This window comes from Neophocaena asiaeorientalis, unplaced genomic scaffold (assembly GCF_003031525.2).
Source record: "Neophocaena asiaeorientalis asiaeorientalis breed wild unplaced genomic scaffold, Neophocaena_asiaeorientalis_V1.1 scaffold275, whole genome shotgun sequence".
NCBI classification, from domain to species: Eukaryota; Metazoa; Chordata; class Mammalia; order Artiodactyla; family Phocoenidae; genus Neophocaena; species Neophocaena asiaeorientalis.
In genome coordinates this window covers 9545227-9564377 of record NW_020173679.1, presented here as the reverse complement: position 1 = coordinate 9564377, position 19151 = coordinate 9545227, and the positions used below count along the sequence as shown (strand labels likewise).

Sequence of the window (19151 nt, the reverse complement as noted above, 5' to 3'; positions counted from 1 at the left end):
TGCAAAGGTCAGGACAGGAATTCATTAAATTCCAGAATCATAATATTCTAAATTTTCTCTGACGGAAGGTTCCTCAGAGGCCATCTGATCCCAGCCTTCTAGCTTAATAGAAGAAACCAAGGCCGAGGAGATAAAGGTGCTCTTTCAAGGGGTCACAGTGAGTTAATTATAAAGGATCTCAAGCCTCTCTCCTTTCAGTAGAGTCCCCCTGAATATAATGCAGAGTCCAGAACCAAGAATTTAGGCACTAGCTAAGGAATAAGAAAAATTTCCAGGCTGACACTAGGAGTCAGTAAATATGGCCTCTATAAAATAATATGCAGCATCAGAAAATAACTGGTAAAAAAATTTTTTTAAATAATACATGGGAAAGGATCTAGTTTCAAAGCACTATGATGACCTCGTTCCACTGCCTGAAGTTCTTCTTTGCCTGATCTCCCCCACCCCCATCATGTAGTAACATGCAGCACATCTGCCCAGGGCACATAACTCCATCCCACCTCAGGCTCCTCATGGGTTTTACTGTCATCACCTGCTGCAAAGAAGAAAACAGTTGTAAGGACCATACCCAACACACACACACACACACACACACACACACACACACACGACAGTTTAGGAAACAAATTTATTTTTAAAATCCCACCTCAGTTTATAAAGCAGCAGTATTCACAGGTTAAGCCAATTTCCCGACCAAAAATGTTGCTGGCTTTCCATACATGGATATCAAACTTCATAATACACAGGAATGGAGTGTCCCCAGAAAAACAGGGGCTTTGGACCAAGCAAGTATGTCTATGATGCACATCTAAACGTCTCTTTGTTCCCAGTGGGAAGTCTCTGGGAAATGCTTTTTTTAAAAAAAGGACCATCACAACAGGATAGAAAGCCCAGAGATAAACCTACCTATGGGTTTATTAGCACCTATAGGACCATTAGCACTTATGGTCAACTAATCTAGGACAAAGGAGGCAAGGATATACAACGGAGAAAAGACAGTCTCTTCAATAAGTGGTGCTGGGAAAGCTGGACAGCTACATGTAAAAGAATGAAATTAGAACACTCCCTAACACCATACACAAAAATAAACTCAAAGTGGATTAGAGACCTAAATGGAAGACCCGACACTATAAAACTCTTAGAGGAAAACATAGGAAGAACACTCTATGACAAAAATGCAAGATCTTTTTTGACCCACCTCCTAGAGTAATGGAAATAAAAACGAAAATAAACAAATGGGACCTAATGAAACTTAAAGGCTTTTGCACAGCAAAGGAGACTATAAACAAGACAAAAACACAACCCTCAGAGTGCGAGAAAATATTTGCAAACGAATCAACAGACAAAGGATTAATCTCCAAAATATACAAGCAGCTCTTGCAGCTCAATATCAAAAAAACAAACAAACCCAATCCAAAAATGGGCAGAAGACCTAAACAGACATTTCTCCAAAGAAGACATACAGATCGCCAACAAACCCGTGAAAGGATGCTCAACATCACTAATCATTAGAGAAATGCACATCAAAACTACAATGCGGTATCACCTCACACCGGTCATAATGGCCACCATCAAAAAATCTACAAACAACAAATGCTGGAGAGGGTGTGGAGAAAAGGGAACCCTCTTGCACTGTTGGTGGGAATGTGAATTGATACAGCCACTATGGAGAACAGTACGGAGGTTCCTTAAAAAACTAAAAATAGAATTACCATATGACCCAGCAATGCCACTACTGGGCATATACCCTGAGAAAACCATAATTGAAAAAGACACATGCACCCCAATGTTCACTGCAGCAGTATTTGCAATAGCCAGGTCATGGAAGCAACCTAAACGCCCATCGACAGACGAAGGGATAAAGAAGATGTGGCACATATATACAATGGATTATTACTCAGCCATAAAAAGGAACAAAATTGGGTCATTTGTAGAGCCGTGGATGGATCTAGAGACTGTCATACAGAGTGAAGTAAGTCAGAAAGAGAAAAACAAATATCGTATATTAACACATATATGTGGAACCTAGAAAAATGGTACAGATGAACCGGTTTGCAGGGCAGAAATTGAGACACAGATGTAGAGAACAAACGTATAGACACCAAGGGAGGAAAGTGGCGGGGGTGTGATGAATTGGGAGATTGGGATTGACATGTATACACTAATATGTATAAAACGGATAACTAATAAGAACCTGCTGTATAAATAAGTAAATAAAATTAAATTTTTTAAAAAAAGGGCCATCATCTTATTCCTATTCACAGTGGTGGTGTGACTATGGGGAGCGGTCAGGAGCGGGAGGGGGAGGAGGCAGCAAAGGTGGTGGCAGCTGTGGTAGCAACACAAGCATTAACGTACACATACTCATCCCACTGTATCAGACACATACTCATCCCACTGTATTAGAGAGACTGGCAAGAAAAGAACAACATTTAATGCATACACCAAATGTTACACGACATGGAAGTAAAGCTTTTTAAAAAACTTTAAGAACTGTAAAGAAAAATATAAACACCCAAAAAGCATAAGAAGAATGCTGGCCAAACATATTGGCCACTAATTTAATTACCATAATTCCTAAGACTGTCTTAGATGAACAGGTTGACCAAAAAATAGAGATGTTGTTAAGATAACTACACCTACATAAGACTGTAGACTTGGACTTTGAATTCATAACAGTAATACACTGATAAACTATGTGCCAGGCACTTTCATATCATTCTCTTCCAATCTTTCTAACAACTGTGAGAAATATTCACCCCCATATGACCCATGAGAAAACAGAGGTTCAGAGAAAGGAAGGAACTTATCCAACATCACAGCTTGTCCAATGTCACTTATTAAGTAGAATTTGAACCATATCATCTAGCTCCAAATCTAGTTTTCTCTCTTACCACAGATGCCACTCATTTAATTCAACCTATTTATGCCAGAGGCCCATTGGTCAGACACTCTCCTGGGAACTGAGCGCATGGTCTGTGCTCCAGAGGCTTAAAGTCCAGTAAGGAGGACAATCAATCAAATCGTCACAAATAAATGCACAGCTCAAAGAACTCTGATAGAAGGTCTAATTATCCCAACTAAATTAAAACGAACTGTTTCAGCGTAGATCCAAAGTATCACAGACCATACATGTAAGAGACTAGATTCGTTTTCTTTCAGATTTGCTTTAAAGAAACGTTCAACGACCTGTCGCCCACCCTGTCAGAAACTGCTCAACACAGATGGCCGTCAGCTTGGGAGGAGGTGCACAAATAATTTCGAATCTCCCCTTACCCCGTATTTTCTATTTTCTCTCTCGTTTTGTCAGATTGTTGTTTCACAGCTTTAGAATGAACGTCTTTCTGGTGGAAGGACGACTTAGTCCAGTAATGACCAAAAATTAAAACAAAAGCGGAAAACGAATTCAGAAGGAAGAAGGATCAGGACCAATGAACAACCGAAGAATCACAGACATGGTGAATATCAGGTTGTAGGTGTATCAGTGTGTTTCAGTTAATTCTTAAGCTAACACACCAGACAAGAGTCTAGGAAGTGGTCAACGGCAGGGGTACGTTATGAGTGGATTCCCAGACTCTGCAAAATTTATGTTGACAGAGGAACACTTTAAATGTAAGGGTCAACCTCAGATTCTGACTCAAGATGCTGGTGTAACGACAAGAAAAGCTAATAACAGGATAATATTTGGGGGAGCTTTTACTTTTACATTCTTTTGGAAACACACACTGTCTCTCTTCACCAGCATTTCCTGACACTCTTGAAGCCCAGCAGGAGGGGAACAAGAAGCCACAATGAAGCTAATCATCCTCTTTCCGACGTCCACGCCACCCGGGCCCTAGACAACATCCCCAAACAAGGGAACGACTTCCTGTGTGTGGCACCTTTACCTCTACCACCGCCAGACAAGCCTGGAAGCCCCAGAGCGGAAGGCGGCTGGTCAGCAAATAACCTTCCAAAAATATTTTCCTAAAACGGGAAAATGTAGTACAAATGCATGGCACGTAAGATAAAGCTCTAGTGACTCACTTTAGTGGATCTGAAACATAGGAACTCGGCTCTTAACAACAAAGGGTCCCCACAGATCCCGGTGGCAACTACAAGTCCTCGCCGTCCAATCAGGTGGCTGCAGGCGAGCTCCACAGACCACCAGCCAGCCAAGCGAGAGGACTCGGCCAGAGTTGATTCAGCCACCGGTACTGCCTCCTGTTCACATCTGATTTGCCAAATGTAAAAAAAGTTTAAGAAGAATTAAAGATTCTACAACAGAAAGGCAGTTCCACAACTGTTTTCCTAACAAGTATTCCCGACTCAAACGGTGGGCTTCTGAAACGAGGCAGAAACTTGAGTCCTGCAGGGCTCCCATCAAGGGCTGCAGTGTCCAGCTCCTGCAGTCTAGAGAAAGGGTGACCTCACACTCACAGGAGACGAGCCAGAAGGAAGAGTAAAGGTGCTTCTAAGTGAGGTGAAAGATGGCAAGTTCCAGCAGCAGTGTTACGTGGCGTGGGGAAAAGTAAAAGTGGTTATCTGCCCCCAACTCCCAAAGGCAATGTTCAAATAAATGTGACCAAAAGGGGAGGACAGCCCTCACAGAAATGGAAAAGAGAATTAAAAATCGTAGGTAATAAGTGCAATAACCCTAAATTATCCCCATATAATTCACCTCCTTAATCACAATCCCCAAATCGAACCTTCCAGAAGCCAGATTATACTTCAGTAACATTTTCGGTGGCTATAATTCATCGTTAGCCTTCCTAAACTTTGCGCCAGAATCAGGGGCCTCCTCGAACAGGAGTTAACCATGCCCAGCTCCGTAGTCATATACAACGAAGGGCTCACGTGAAGAACTTCTCCCTCTATCATCAGCGTACAGTAAATTTCTTCCCTATCCTCTGAGAGTGTCTCACTTGCACATTCTTCCATATTGTATGCTTCCTTTCATCCTCACAAAGACACAAAACTTAAGCGTCACTTCAAAATTTTTTCCAACTTCTATCAGAAGAAAAAAGGGGAGAGGAAACAAAAAGGGGCAATCAATATAATTCAAAAACTTCTCTTAATATCTACTTGGGGAAGAATTCAACTTGTCCTAAATCTGCATATTATGATTGGCTCCCTAAGTTAACTATGTTGAGAGCCATCTGTCTGAGCCCAGTCTGCAAACAGGACACACAAAAAGCATAACTGCCCCTCACAGAAAAGACTGGTGTCCGGTCCCATCAAGCAGTGGGCACAAAACCTGGCCTTGCAGACGCCTCCACCCTCTCAGGCATCAACTCCTCCTGTCACTCCTCTCCTGCAGAACTCGCAAGTCACACAACAAAATACACGTACACAACAAATGGCACCTTTTGCTAAAACAAACAGAACGAAGGAAAAAACCTGAAACCTCAACTTCTAACACAAATGTCACGGCAAACAATTTTTCGTTTTTAATTGCCAAGAAATTTTCCATAAGCTCCAAAAGACAGGATGGACTTGGAAGCAATAGAAAATGATGTGACATAACCTTTCATTTCTTAAAAAATCCATTTTAAGGTGATATTGTTGCAACCATAATCCATAACTGTTCCCTGCATAGGTCAAGACGTATGCACTATTTCAGGCTTCAGAAAAAGATCACAAGAATTATAATTTGCTCTGGCAAACAGGCTCTCAATCAAAACAAGTTCCACCCACCTTCAAAGCAACCAATAGCTGCCCACCTACCACCCTTCCTAAATCGTCCAAACAGAGCCGCTCGGGGGCCCAGGCATCCCGACCAGCCCCACGCAGCCCGGCAGCCTACAGGTTTGCTCTGCAGGTGTCTGAAGGCAAACAGGCTCGGCACCGGCACCCAGAAAGACTCGGGTTGAAACTGCACCCGGAGAGGAAGAGGTGAGGGAAAGGGGAAGAGGACAGGGACCAGAGGGACCACGACGCTCTGCGTTTGCTTAATGCATCTCTGAGTATACCCCGTTCCATTCTCAGCTCTGATCTCACGCTTTGCACCACCACCTACACGGCCAGCCAGGGCTGAATTCAAGGCTCGCAGGAACATGCACTATGAATGATGAAATGGTTCATGAACATCCTCAGAAGTGAGAGAGCGCAGCAAAACCATCACACTCTTTCAGTGAGGCCGGAGGAAGACAGCCTACCTGCAGGGGCTGAATGCATGGTCCATGCCTAACAGAGGCCCTGGTGAGTGTAGCTGCGCCCTGCGCCTCCGCTTACTGTGCAAACTCTGCCCTTTCTACTCTAGCAACTCAAAATGGAGGCACATGCCGTCTGAGAGACCTCGCAGAGCTCGCACTGAGCTTGTGCTGTGACCTAAGCCTTCACGCAGGACGCAGAAACTCCCCCTCACACTGACAGGACTGAGCATGTGCTGTGACCCTCCCTCATCCATACACTGTCTCTCAACGCAATCAATCTCAACCCTGCTGTTTCCGTAAATAAAGCCCAGCCAACAGACGAGGCAGCTTCTCCCCGCATACCAAGCTAGTGTGCAGGGAAGTGGGGCTGCAGAAAGGGGATCCCAGACGGCCAACATCAGGGAACTCGCAGGCCGAGCCACTGAGAGGCTGCAGACAGATGCCCTGCTCTGTCAAGACAACAGCAAGTTCTGTTTTGTCTTTTTAAAAAATAAATAAATAAATAATGTTTTAAACAGAGAGATCATCAAGAAGGAACAGAATGAAAAAACACAGATATGAATGACTATACATAGGATTAGCGAACAGGAATACTGCAGTCTATTTAAAAACACAGCAGTAGCTACCTAAGGGAAGCAAGCCCGCAAATTTCTTTTTGAAAACTTTAAACGTTTGGAAAAAGGTCACACGAACAATCCTGGCAAAGTTATGGAGTACTGGGTATCACTGCAGCCACAAACACAGTGTGGACGATGTAGCAAGCAGAGTGTCTAAAGAATACTGGATTTTAGGCAAAGAGCTTAATCTCCCTTCGATAAGAAGCTCTAAAATCACTTAAATAATAAATAAAAACATCTCCTAAAGAGATACTAACCCAATCAGAGGTGTATAGCATAAGGAATGTACTCCTAGCAATAAAAAGGGCATGAAAGTTCAAATCAAGAGGCCAAAGAGCAAGCACCCTGCCAACAAATACCCAGGCACCTAAAAAAAAATCTCAGTTTAGAACTCTAGGCAATTCTCTGTAACACTGTCCATGAAGCTAAATTCATTTAAAGATTTAATCGGAAGCAATTTCTAAAGCCACATGAGCAAGACCACACCATCCTAGTCATACTGAGCACTACAAACTGTTCATACTGCCCAAGCACCAGCCAACACATCTTCTGTTAAAATCCTTAAAAACACATTTTATGCTCTCTCCCCCAACCTCCACCTCCAACAAAAGGCAAGCTGGTCTGTCAGCCATATAAGAAATCCTAGTTCTGGATGTATATGTGGGCTTAGTTTCCATTTGCAAACCAAGAAATGATTCTGTATAGTTATAATTCAAAAAGAAAAGGAAGACCATGAAACTCCCCCAAATTTACAAAGGACAAGAGAGGGTAGGAAAGAGCAGTGCCAATTCTGTTTCCCACAAGTGTAACGGAATGAGAAGAAATTAAAACCTGCTTAGAAGGATACTCAGCGTCCTCAAGATTCCTAAAGTAAACGCAGGACCTATTCCACTTCCTTGGAGCCCGGTTATGCTTTCAGATCAACTAAATTGAGACTATGATTAAATAAAAAACTCTCATCATGCTAAAAAATGTAATTTACACAAGAAATGCCAAATGCACTTAAACAGGTTTCACCTTTGACCCAGCACATGAAGCAAGCATCGTGTGGTTGGAATACCATCTTCCCGGCTGGTACGTAAGACAACACGTCCCCAGACGTGTGTGACTAGAAACAGCCCAGAGAAAAAGACTTTCTAAAAACAAGAGCAACTGAACTAGAACATAGCAGCAAATAGCACGAATATGACCACCAAACCGTTTCCTTCAAAAGTGCATTAAAAAAAAACCACCAGAAGCGAGATGACGAAGGGAGGGTCATCGTTTGGAAAGAGCTGGAATGAGACGCACATGTGTGCCACCGCTGTGGCTCTAAGGCCTACCACCTTAAGAAGTCCACCTGTGGCAAATGTGGCTCCCCTGCCACGTGAAAGAGAAAGCGTAGCGGGAGTGCTAAAGCTGAAAGACGAAACACCACCGGGACTGGTCGAATGAGGCACCTAAAAACTGTATACCGCAGATTCAGGCATGCATTCCGTGAAGGAACAACACCTAAACCCAACAGGGCAGCTGTTGCAACATCCAGCTCCTCTTAAGGATTTCAACAATTAGTCACGCAAAAAATGTTCTGGTTTAAAAAAACAAAACAAAACAAACCAAAACCACCAAGCCCTTTCACACGTAAATAGCTTACTTGGCGTACTCAGCATAAAATAATAATTTAATAAATTCATCTTTACTCTGAAAAACCACAGTAACTGTTCCATGGAGTACAGCATAAAACTGGTTATTGGGATAGCAAGTCAACAAATGGGGACTATAATCTCAGTCCCACAAAATGCCCTGAGTGACACTAAGGGCAAGTTACCAACAGCCTATGGCCTGTTCTCTGTGATACTGGATCCCAGTTGTGACCCCGGCCTACTGCAACACTCTCTTCATTGTCTTTGCTGACACTGTCTCCTCACAGCTGTCCTTTACATACCACTTGGACAGACACCCCTTCTCCCGTGACCCCTCAGCGGCAGCACACCCCGGAGCTCACTCCCAAGGCCTCTTCTCTTCCACGTGGAGAACGCATCCTCTCTAGCACAGCTCCAGCCAGCCCCTCTCTGGAGACGCCTCTTCCCTAGGAGCAGCTTGGAAACCTCAGACAGCCCTGCTGTCCTCCTGCTGCACCTCGGCTCGCCGCACCCTTCTCTGGGGTGCCGCAACTCTCTTAAGAGATGTTAAGCTCCTTAGGGTCAAGGAGAGTATCAAAATCACCTTTATTGGAACCCCCCCAACTCTCCTGTTTTGTACTTCCAAAAAAAAATCTGATGCACCAAGAGCATAATGTCACTTACACATAATTTATACGTAGAAGAATTACATAAGCTAAATCTAATCATGAGGAAACATCAAACAAACCAAATTGAATAATATTTGAAAATATACTCTTCAAAAATGTCAATATCATGGGGGAAAAAAACAAATAAAAGGTTAGGAAACATATTATGAAAACAAAGAGAGGCAAAGGATATTAAAGCAATACAACAACTAAACACCAATGCATGATCATAGGGGGGGAATTACTATGAAGGTCAGTATTAGAAAAACTGGCAAAACCTGAGTGTGGACTGTGTTAGACTACATGGTATTACCTCGATGTTAACTCTCCTGATTTTGATAACCATACTATGGTTATGTAAGAGAATGTCCTTGTTCTTGGACATTTAAATATTTAGGAGAAAAGAAGCTTGATATCTGCAATCCATTCCTAAATGGTTCAGGAAAGGAAAATACTATAGAGAATTTAAGCAAAGATGGCAAACACAGAAAATAAGGGGCAAAAACAGAGATAAAAAAGCAAATCTGTAATAAGGTTTAAAAGATAATTAAATAATACTACATAAACTAAAATCAATGCAAATAAAATAATAAAGCAAATATGGCAAAATGTGAACAACTGGTGAAATGGATGGAAGATACACGAGAGTTCTATGCACTAACCTTGTAACTCTTTTTTAAGTTATGTACATGAAATTCCAAACTAAAAAATTTTCAATATATGAAACAAAAAATATTTATACTAGCCTTCAATCATCAATCTTCATGGAATCTGGAGACCAGACACACCAGTGGCAATGAGTGACCTGCCTGCCCACCTGCTTCCATAGGGCTCAAATCCCCAAACTGAATCCACTTAAGACCCAGCTAGCTCTAAATTCAACCCAACCTCAGAGTATGCGATCAGCCCTCCTCCTCATCAGAGAAAATCAAGGAGCTCTAAAACCTGAAAATTAAGTGAGCCAGTGTGCCACTTTTAACCATACATTTCAATTCTAGAAACGGGCTCTGTTTCCCCAGACCAGTCCTTGTCTTGAGCTGAGGACACCTTGGAACTTTACTCAGTACTTACAGGCCTCCAAGACCCAGGACTTATTTTTTCCACTGGTTGTCTTGAACACTAGATGCTTCCTTACTGAACAACCTGCCTGGACCTCATTCCTGCCACCATGTTGCCCTAACTTGTCATTTGGCTGCCGGCAGGGATTTGCATGCAACTTGCACGTGGGTTGCCCTAGTGCTTCCTTCTGAGGCCTACTGCTAGGTCTCCCCAGAAGGCCGGTGATCCTGGTACATCTACATTGCCTCTGGATCCTAGACCTCCCTCTCTCCTCCAATTACTCCTTAGTGAACAACAAGTGAAGGATTAAAACTTCCAAATACATTAAAGGGGAGCTGAGCAGGTGAAATGCATATATTATACTAATAGATTCTTTCTAAAATTATAAAGGTTTATTATATAAAAGCCAACTGAATAATCACTCTGCCACTATAATACTTAATGTTTAGTGAGCAGAAAATTTATGTTTATCAAAGGTAAAGTAAGAGCTGCAACATGGAAATTTCCTGGATTTAATTTTGAAGTGTTTCCTACTCTCCAGAAATAGAAAAATGTTTTATTTACTAACAAGAAGTTATAACGGGGCTTCCCTGGTGGCGCAGTGGTTAAGAATCCGTCTGCCGATGCAGGGGACACAGGTTCGAGCCCTGGTCCGGGAAGATCCCACATGCCGTGGAGCAACTAAGCCCATGCACCACAACTACTGAGCCTGCGCTCTAGAGCCCATGAGCCACAACTACTGAAGCATGCATGCCTAGAGCCCATGCTCCACAACAAGAGAAGCCACTGCGATAAGAAGCCCGCGCACCGCGATGAAGAGTAGCCCCTGCTCGCTGCAACTAGAGGAAGCCCGCGCGCAGCAATGAAGACCCAACGCAGCCAAAAATAAATAAATAAAATAATTTTTTAAAAAAGAAGTTATAAAACAAAATTAGCAATGAAATGTTAACATTCAGGAAACTCTAGAGAAAAACACTCACTGGAAAAAAGATATTCTATTTGACTTTTAATTAGTACTAACTTCCCTTCGAGAGAAAAGGTTTCAGAAACAGCTTGTTTAAATGTTACTTCGAAATTGTTCCTGGTGTGTGCAAATGGAACTGAGCTTTATATTTATAATGATCTTACATCCAGTAAGCATGCTGATTTATCTTACCAGTTCTAACCATTTGTTCACATATTTTCTCAGATTTTCTATGGTAAAAATTATTGCACCACCTTTAATAAAGGTTCATTTCTTCATTCCCGATCCTCATATATTTTCATGTCTTAATGGTCATGGGAACCTTTCTACTGTCTCTGATTTTACAGAGAGTATTTCCAACACTCTGCCTTTAAGTACGGTGTTTGCTGCAGGTTTTCAGTAAGTATTCGTCAGAATAAGGAAGCTGCACTCTACAGTTAACTTGCTAAGAACCCCCCACCCTGCAAGTACTGAATGGGTGTTGAATTTTATCAAGTGCTTTTTCTACATCAAGATGACTGTATATACTTTCTTCTTCAATGTTAAAAAATGGTAAAATGTTAACAGATAAATTACTATTAAACCATTCATGTATTCTATAAACCCAACTTGAACAAGTATATTTTTAATGCTTTGCCAGATTCCATTTCCCAATGTTTTATTTAAACATTTTAAATGCATGTTCCTAAGTAAAACTGACCTATAAATCTTACTTTTCAATCTGGTTTTGGAATAAAGGTTTTACTTGCCTCATAAAACAACTTGGGGAACCTATACCTTCTTTCTCTGTTTTCTAGAACGGTGGTAGAATTCACCTGTAAAGCGTGAGTCTGGTTTTTTTCTTTTTGTCCTAATGAGAAGAAAAGGAAATGTCCTGTACAAATTACGAAAACTGCCTTTAAAGGGAGAAGGCATGCTCTTTTTACCCACTTCCTCTTTCTTCCAGCCTTCAATCTGGATGTTACGGCTACCATTCCATCACCTGCTTGAGCACAAGGTCACGGCTGAAGTTAAGGGTACAGAGGTGGCCCCTGGTATCTGCAGAGCCCAATACCAGCCTAGGACTGCTTCCTTTGAAACTTTGCTTATATGAGAGAGAAATGAAAGTTCTATTTCGTTCAAGCCTCTTATATCGTCTCTTCCTGACAGTTCTAGCCCTGAAGTTCTTAAATGTGTATCTTACCATTTATTTTACCTGATTCAAGTTGAAGACACATAGTTTCCTCCAACATTTTGTAATTTTTGACAGTGAGCTCAGCATTCAAAGATATTTTACCTGTATATACCCTACAGGTTCTTGAATGAGGGTGTGTCCTTCCTCCAAGATTGTACATGTTTCTGTCAGGTATCCAGGGCAGCTCACTGGCACAAGACCTTCTTTTTTTTTTTTTCCTTTTCTGCGGTACGCGGGCCTCTCACTGTTGTGGCCTCTCCCGTTGCGGAGCACAGGCTCCGGACGTGCAGGCTCAGCGGCCATGGCTCAATGGGCCCAGCCGCTCCGCGGCATGTGGGATCTTCCCGGACCGGGGCACGAACCCGTGTCCCCTGCATCAGCAGGCGGACTCTCAACCGCTGCGCCACCAGGGAAGCCCGAAACCGCTTTTTATATTATAGTCTCATCCTGGAGTTCTTGTATTTTTCTTCTTTTATGTATAATAAATTTATTTATTTGTTTGTTTGCTTGTTTTTGACAGCATCAGGTCTTCGCTGCTGCACATGGGCTTTCTCTAGTTGCGGCGAGCGGGGGCTACTCTTCATTGCGGTGTTCGGGCTTCTCACTGCGGTGGTTTCTCCTGTTGCGGAGCACGGGCTCTAGGCACACGGGCTTCAGTAGTTGTGGCGCGCAGGCTCAGTACTTGTGGGTCGCAGGCTCAGTAGTTGTGGCGCATGCGCTTAGTTGCTCCGCGGCATGTGGGATCTTCCCGGACCAGGGCTCGAACCCGTGTCCCCTGCATTGGCGGGCGGATTCTTAACCACTGCGCCACCAGGGAAGTCCCTCTCGTATTTTTCAAGAGTGCCAATTCAATCCCCAATTGTCTTGGGGGCAAGGCCCAAAGTTATGAGTTATAAGGGGAGTTCTCCTTCTATTCCTCCTCTTCCTTTTTTGGTCTGGAGTACCAAACACAGACAGGTTTCCCTGTCATTTTCTTCTAGTTCCAGATATGTTACCTAGTTCACCCTTCCACCAAAAGAATAGGCCTTCGATGATCCTAACTTTATACAGGCTCTCAGCTCCAGCTCCCTAAATCCTTGAGATCAGGACCCCATCTCCTGTACCTGGTGAGTGTTAAAACCAAAGACACCATGTGAAGAAGATGAGCAAATGGCCCGACCCCTCTCACCGCAGGCTGCTGAACTTTTCAGTTTCTCTTAATTCTTGCGAGCTCAGCTCTGCATTTCAAAGATTTGTTGTATTTTATTCAGTATTTGTACATGTTTACTGGCAAACGGTTTTGGGAATTATCAAATCTGGGTTTTGGTCCTATCTTACTAAAGCTCTTTCATCTTCAGTCAGCTGTGTTTCCAAATATACATGTACTCTCAACTGTCTCCAGTACTTGCCATCACAGGTAAATGTTCTGAGAGTGCAAATGTGATGACAGAGGAAAAGTGAACAAGAAAATGTTCGTATCCAGCTCTAGCTTCTCACCCCCAAAAGCTATATATACAAAGACAATGAGTTGTGATGAGTAGAAAAGTTGACTTCACTAAAACAGAAGTGAATTTTGAAATGTCTCAAATCCAAATTAACTGAGATAAGGGAGATCTAGATTGTCACTTTACAGCCGAAGTATAAATATCTATGTTGAAAAAAGATGGTCACAATGTTATTTGACCATGTTATTTAAATAATGGAAAACCCACAGATGTTCAATAATATGAGGACAGATAAATTATGAGACATCCATATGATGGTGTATACAGGGTGCTCATTACAAATGTTTGTAAAACGTTTAATGACACGGTACTATGTTCAAAACAGAAGAAGATGAACGAATAGAGGAATGCGTGATTATTTGTACATTATGTATAAACAATATTTTAATTATAATCTTAAAACATACACATATACCTATACAGGTGCACAAAGATGTATATTCAAGGAAAAACACAAATATAGGTTATAGAATATTATTATAACAGTTTGCTTCTTTAATTTTTGAATTTGTCAAGTTATTTTCTGGTAAGCACGTGTTTTTCTCTTCATTAGAAAGACTAAAAGTTATTTTCTAACACAGCCAGAAGAAAATATGTTGTATATGAATCGATCTACGATGAAATCATAGAAGTTAAGAGCACAAGGTTTTGAGTCAAACAGGGTTGGGATTTCCTGTTTACTAACCTTAGGCAGCTATTTAATATAATATCGATTTTCCTTTTCCTCATTTATAAAATAAAGAGCTTCAATGAGCTTTAACGGGAATTAAAAAACTAAACAATCCAGGACAGAGTAAGCATTCACTTCATGGTAGTAGTAGTTGTTATCGCATACGTCTTGAACAGATGATGTTATAAATTTGATTCCTTGAGGTGGCACTAAGAAATATCAACAGATAAACCTACTAAAAATACAGCTTAAGATGTCAAAACCCATCCATGTGTGGGAGAGAGCAGAGTCTGGGATAGGAAATTGGAAGTAAAGATATTAAGGACAATGAGATGAGGTTTTCTACTGTTAAAGGTGAGAATTACAAATAAGGAAAAAGGGAAAAATACTTGCAGGAACCTTGTATTATTGGATTAGAGTTGGAAAATTTGGTGTGAACTCATGGATACACATACACACAGATATGGAAGTAGATGTAAAAGTGTGCATTACCTCCCTTCCCCTCAGCCCCCAAGCTCTGTTCATGCAGAAGGCCTGAGAACAGTGATACAAAGTAATGAGCATACCGAGCACCAGATCTGGGTTCCTAAGTATCATTCTCCAAAATTTGGCACAATCTGACCTCAAAATGGTAGTAACAGATTATAAACAACTGGATAAAATTAGCAGCCATTAGTCCACCCTGCCATAGATACATGAATAATTCGAAGTTTGATGAGGAAGAAAGCATCTACAGGGTCTCAAAACAACCACCTACAGAATGGTCATTAAGGGACGTGCGGACACGGGTGGGGGTGGGGCGGTGCACTGGGAGACTGGGAGTGGCGTATGTGCACGACCAGGTGTAAAACGGACAGCTGGTGGGAACCTGCCGTACAGCACAGGGAGCTCAGCTCGGTGCTCTGTGGTGACCTAGATGGGGTATATATACCTACATGTATATATATATAGCTGATTCACTCTGTTGTACAGCAGAGACTAACACAGCATTGTAAAGCAACTATAACCCGATTTTTTAAAAAAATTATAAAAGGAAAAAGAGAAATTGTGCAATCGCAAAGCCTGGCAGACACCACCCTATTCAATGCATCACCGTGAACATTACCAGCAGTGGAACAAACTAGAATTGTGTAGCACCTAACGGATGCAGGAAAAAGAACACATGACTTTTGTACTGTCCCTGTCGAAGATAGACGATATAAATGCAATGATAAGAAAACATCATAAATGCAAACTGAGGGACAGTCTACAAAATAATTAGCCTATATAATCTTCCAAAGTACCAATGTCATGAAGTGAAGGAAAGACTGAGAAACTTTTACAGATTGAAGGAGACTAAACACACATATGACAGCCAAATACATAATGCTGAACTGGATTCCTTTTGCTATAGCCTTTTGTTATAAAACTTGAGTGGGGTCTGAGAATTCCAGGGCAATAATACTTACTTGGTAATTTCCTGATTTTGAAGGCTATATTGTGGTTATGAAAGAAAAATGCCCCTGTTCACAGGAAATACATGAAGTATTAGAGTGTGATATAGCCTCATGGTGACAACTTATTTTCAAATGGTTCAGTTAAGCAAAGATCTTCTAGTGTACTGGCAACCGTTCTGTATGGTCAAGACTGTTTCAAAACAAAGTGAGGAAAGATGAATCGTACAAGTAAGACACTCAGCGCAGCGCCAGGTGCACAGTGCTCACTAACTATAGCTATCATTAGATCATTAGTAACATTATTGCCACTGTCACGGGGGAGATTACATAGATACATTCTTGCAAGTGCCTCGGTTCATGATTACTTCTAAATATAAGGATAATAATACATAAGCCTCAATATCGCTTTAAAAAAAAAAAAACCTGCTTCCTGGAAGAAGAAAAGCGGAGAGGGCACAGGTGAATTCAGGTGATCACAGGTGACCAGGGACATTCTCTCCTGGGTAAGACAGAAGATGAGATCTGAGCCCTCAACTTGTTTTCCACCTGATTAAACAAGAGAAGGCTCATGTTCAACAAGCAAAGAACCAAGAATATAATCAGATTTTTCATGCTGCAGACCAAGCCTCTGATGAGGCCACTGACGCTTATATAAAACTAGTATTAGAGTGCGGGATTGCTCCGAAGACCATCAGGTCTTCGCTGCTGCGCGCGGGCTTTCTCTAGTTGCGGCGAGCGGAAGCTACTCTTCATTGCGGTGTGTGGGCTTCTCATTGCAGTGGCTTCTCTTGTTGTGGAGCATGGGCTCTAGGCACACGGGCTTCAGTAGTTGTGGCTCGTGGGCTCAGTAGTTGTGGCATGTGGGATCCGCATGCATCCGCAGCATGTGGGATCTTCCTGGACCAGGGCTCGAGCCCATGTCCCCCTGCCTTGGCAGGCAGATTCTTAACCACTGCGCCCATTAGGGACCCAAGGAACTCTTATTTAGCAAAGGGAAACAAAGGGACTGGTTCCTGGTAAAATTCACTCTTAATAATTTAAAAATAAAGGCACCTCCTCTCAAGTAGCCACTCTGCAAACTTGTTCTTACTGGGACTCCATTCACTATTACTTCCTTCCCCTCCTAACTCGCTGGCCTGAGGCAGAAAGGTAAGGAGAACTTTTCTAAGAAATGAAAGCTATAGACTCAGAAAAGGTCAAAGCAGAATAAAAAAAGGCACTGGCTAATAGGCCGAACCTGCAGAGGTGGAGGGATGGGAAGATGGGGGAAAGGACAACCAAAAACTCAGTAAACCCTCCACGCTACAAAGAGGACAGGCTCGTTTGCTATAAAAAGCCCAAACCTCTTTCTCAATAAAATATTTTTTTCAATTTTGGTTCTGAAATTTTCAATAAAATATCCTGACTGTAGAAATGTATTATTTCCCATCAACACTACTCACGTATTTATTTTAATTGTTGAGTCAGTTTCATCATGGTCAATGAAGAAATTTACCCTACATTTTTAGCAACCGTATATATTCAAGGAACTTTATAATTAGTATTCCAAGCAGAGGCAAGAATCCCCAGTGCTCAGACTTCCACATGTCAGCAGAAACAACCAGATGGTTAATGATCTACCTGGTAGAATCAAGACATCTTGGGAAGTAGTTCATACTTTGCTTTTGGATTTAACATTTTACGGAGTTTAAAAAAAAAAAAAAAGATACTTCTCAATCTCTTCTTCAAAAGAAAATTTATAATTATTTTTGCAATTCCCAAAAAGGAACAAAAAAACATGACAGTTTACAAAAGCTACCCTGTTTTTGTTTTCCCCATTTTTATTAAAGAGGAAAACACAGTCCAGGAAGTACAACCTTTACCCATGGACACAAAAATGAAGTGGGAGCAAAGAATCAGAACCCAGGCTGCCTGAGTCCAAAAGGGGAGATCTTTCCACGCTGTTGGTCTTAACAAAAGGATCAAGCAGTCAGATTAAACGGCCATGAGATACTAGACAAACAAAAAAGCAACAAGGAGAATAAAAGGATAGATGTAACTGGTCTCTATGCCCTGCTCTTTTTATAAGCTAGAACCAACCTACTTTATTTATTTATTGTTTTTTGTTTTTTGTTGTGGTACTCGGGCCTCTCAATGTTGTGGCCTCTCCCCCTGCGGAGCACAGGCTCCGTACGCGCAGGCTCAGCAGCCATGGCTCACGGGCCCAGCCGCTCCGCGGCATGTGGGATCCTCCCAGACCGGGGCACGAACCCGCGTCCCCTGCATCGGCAGGCGGACTCTCAACCACTGCGCCACCAGGGAAGCCCTATTTATTGTTTTGAACCAACCTACTTTAGTTCAACCAAGGATGCTGGTGTTTTGTTCATGTATAAGGATTACTGGCTTTATGTACTAAGACTTCTGAGCTGAAATTTGCTGACTTTATTTAAAGCTTCTCACTAGATTTTGGATCATACCCTTCAAAGAAAATGAGAACATGATGACATTATGTTCAGAGTATGCTGACTGCAGAAGTAAATTTGGAGTGAATCTTATTTATTGAGCAACAGCGAACACTCCCTGAGCGCAGAAACGTCAAAACAAATTCCAAAAGCAAAGCCCAATTACCAAAGGTTCAAGCCCTCTCTCACCTGCCAGTCCCTGTAGCCTGAATTCTACCTGAAGCTAGAAACATCTGCCCCCACATTTTTTGCCCAAGTTTTGTTCCTTAAATGTCGTGGGTGGCAGGAACACAGCGTTACAACCCCTAAGCTAAGATCCTTAGGACCAGAAGATTTTCAGAATTGAGAAATTTTTGGATTTAGAAGGTACTACAGGGAATATACCAGGGTAATGCCACAGCAGTGTCTGAGCAATAATCCCTATTCTATCACATCGGTACCTTTGTAGTAAAAGCTGTGCAAATCCACACAAAGTGAACTGAATAAAGAATATAAAAAGTCTCACATCAGTTCAGGTCAAGTTCGACCTCAGGGTCAAATGAATTTCAGCACCCAACTTAGCATAAAAATGTTTTGATCCTCAGAGCTTTCAGATTTCAGAATTGAAAATAAGAGATTATGAACCTGTATTATTGTGGATGCTTTACTTATAGTAATGATCAGTGCTCTGAGTAGAAAAAAATAATTAATGAAATACAAATTTATACCTAATAACACTGAAGTAATTCTATGCCGACTATAAGAAATCCACCCTCTCCAAATTTTAAAGGCAATGGACCAAAGAATTCATAAAAGTCTGTTCCCCACTAGCACGCAAGGTAACACCATCAAAACCAAAAAGTTCTGGACAACCAGGTCCCTGATAAGGCACGATATTCAGAAATATAATAAATAAGTAGGTGG

At 41.8% G+C, this 19151-nt stretch overlaps 1 protein-coding gene and 1 pseudogene across 1 annotated transcript in view; one reads left to right on the top strand and one right to left on the bottom strand.

Annotated features, from left to right (window-relative positions):
• The window catches only part of RERE (arginine-glutamic acid dipeptide repeats), a 423849-nt gene that overhangs the window by 136958 nt on the left and 267740 nt on the right, over positions 1-19151 (bottom strand). The window lies entirely within an intron of this gene.
• LOC112402667 (60S ribosomal protein L37 pseudogene) lies at positions 7994-8286 on the top strand (annotated as a pseudogene).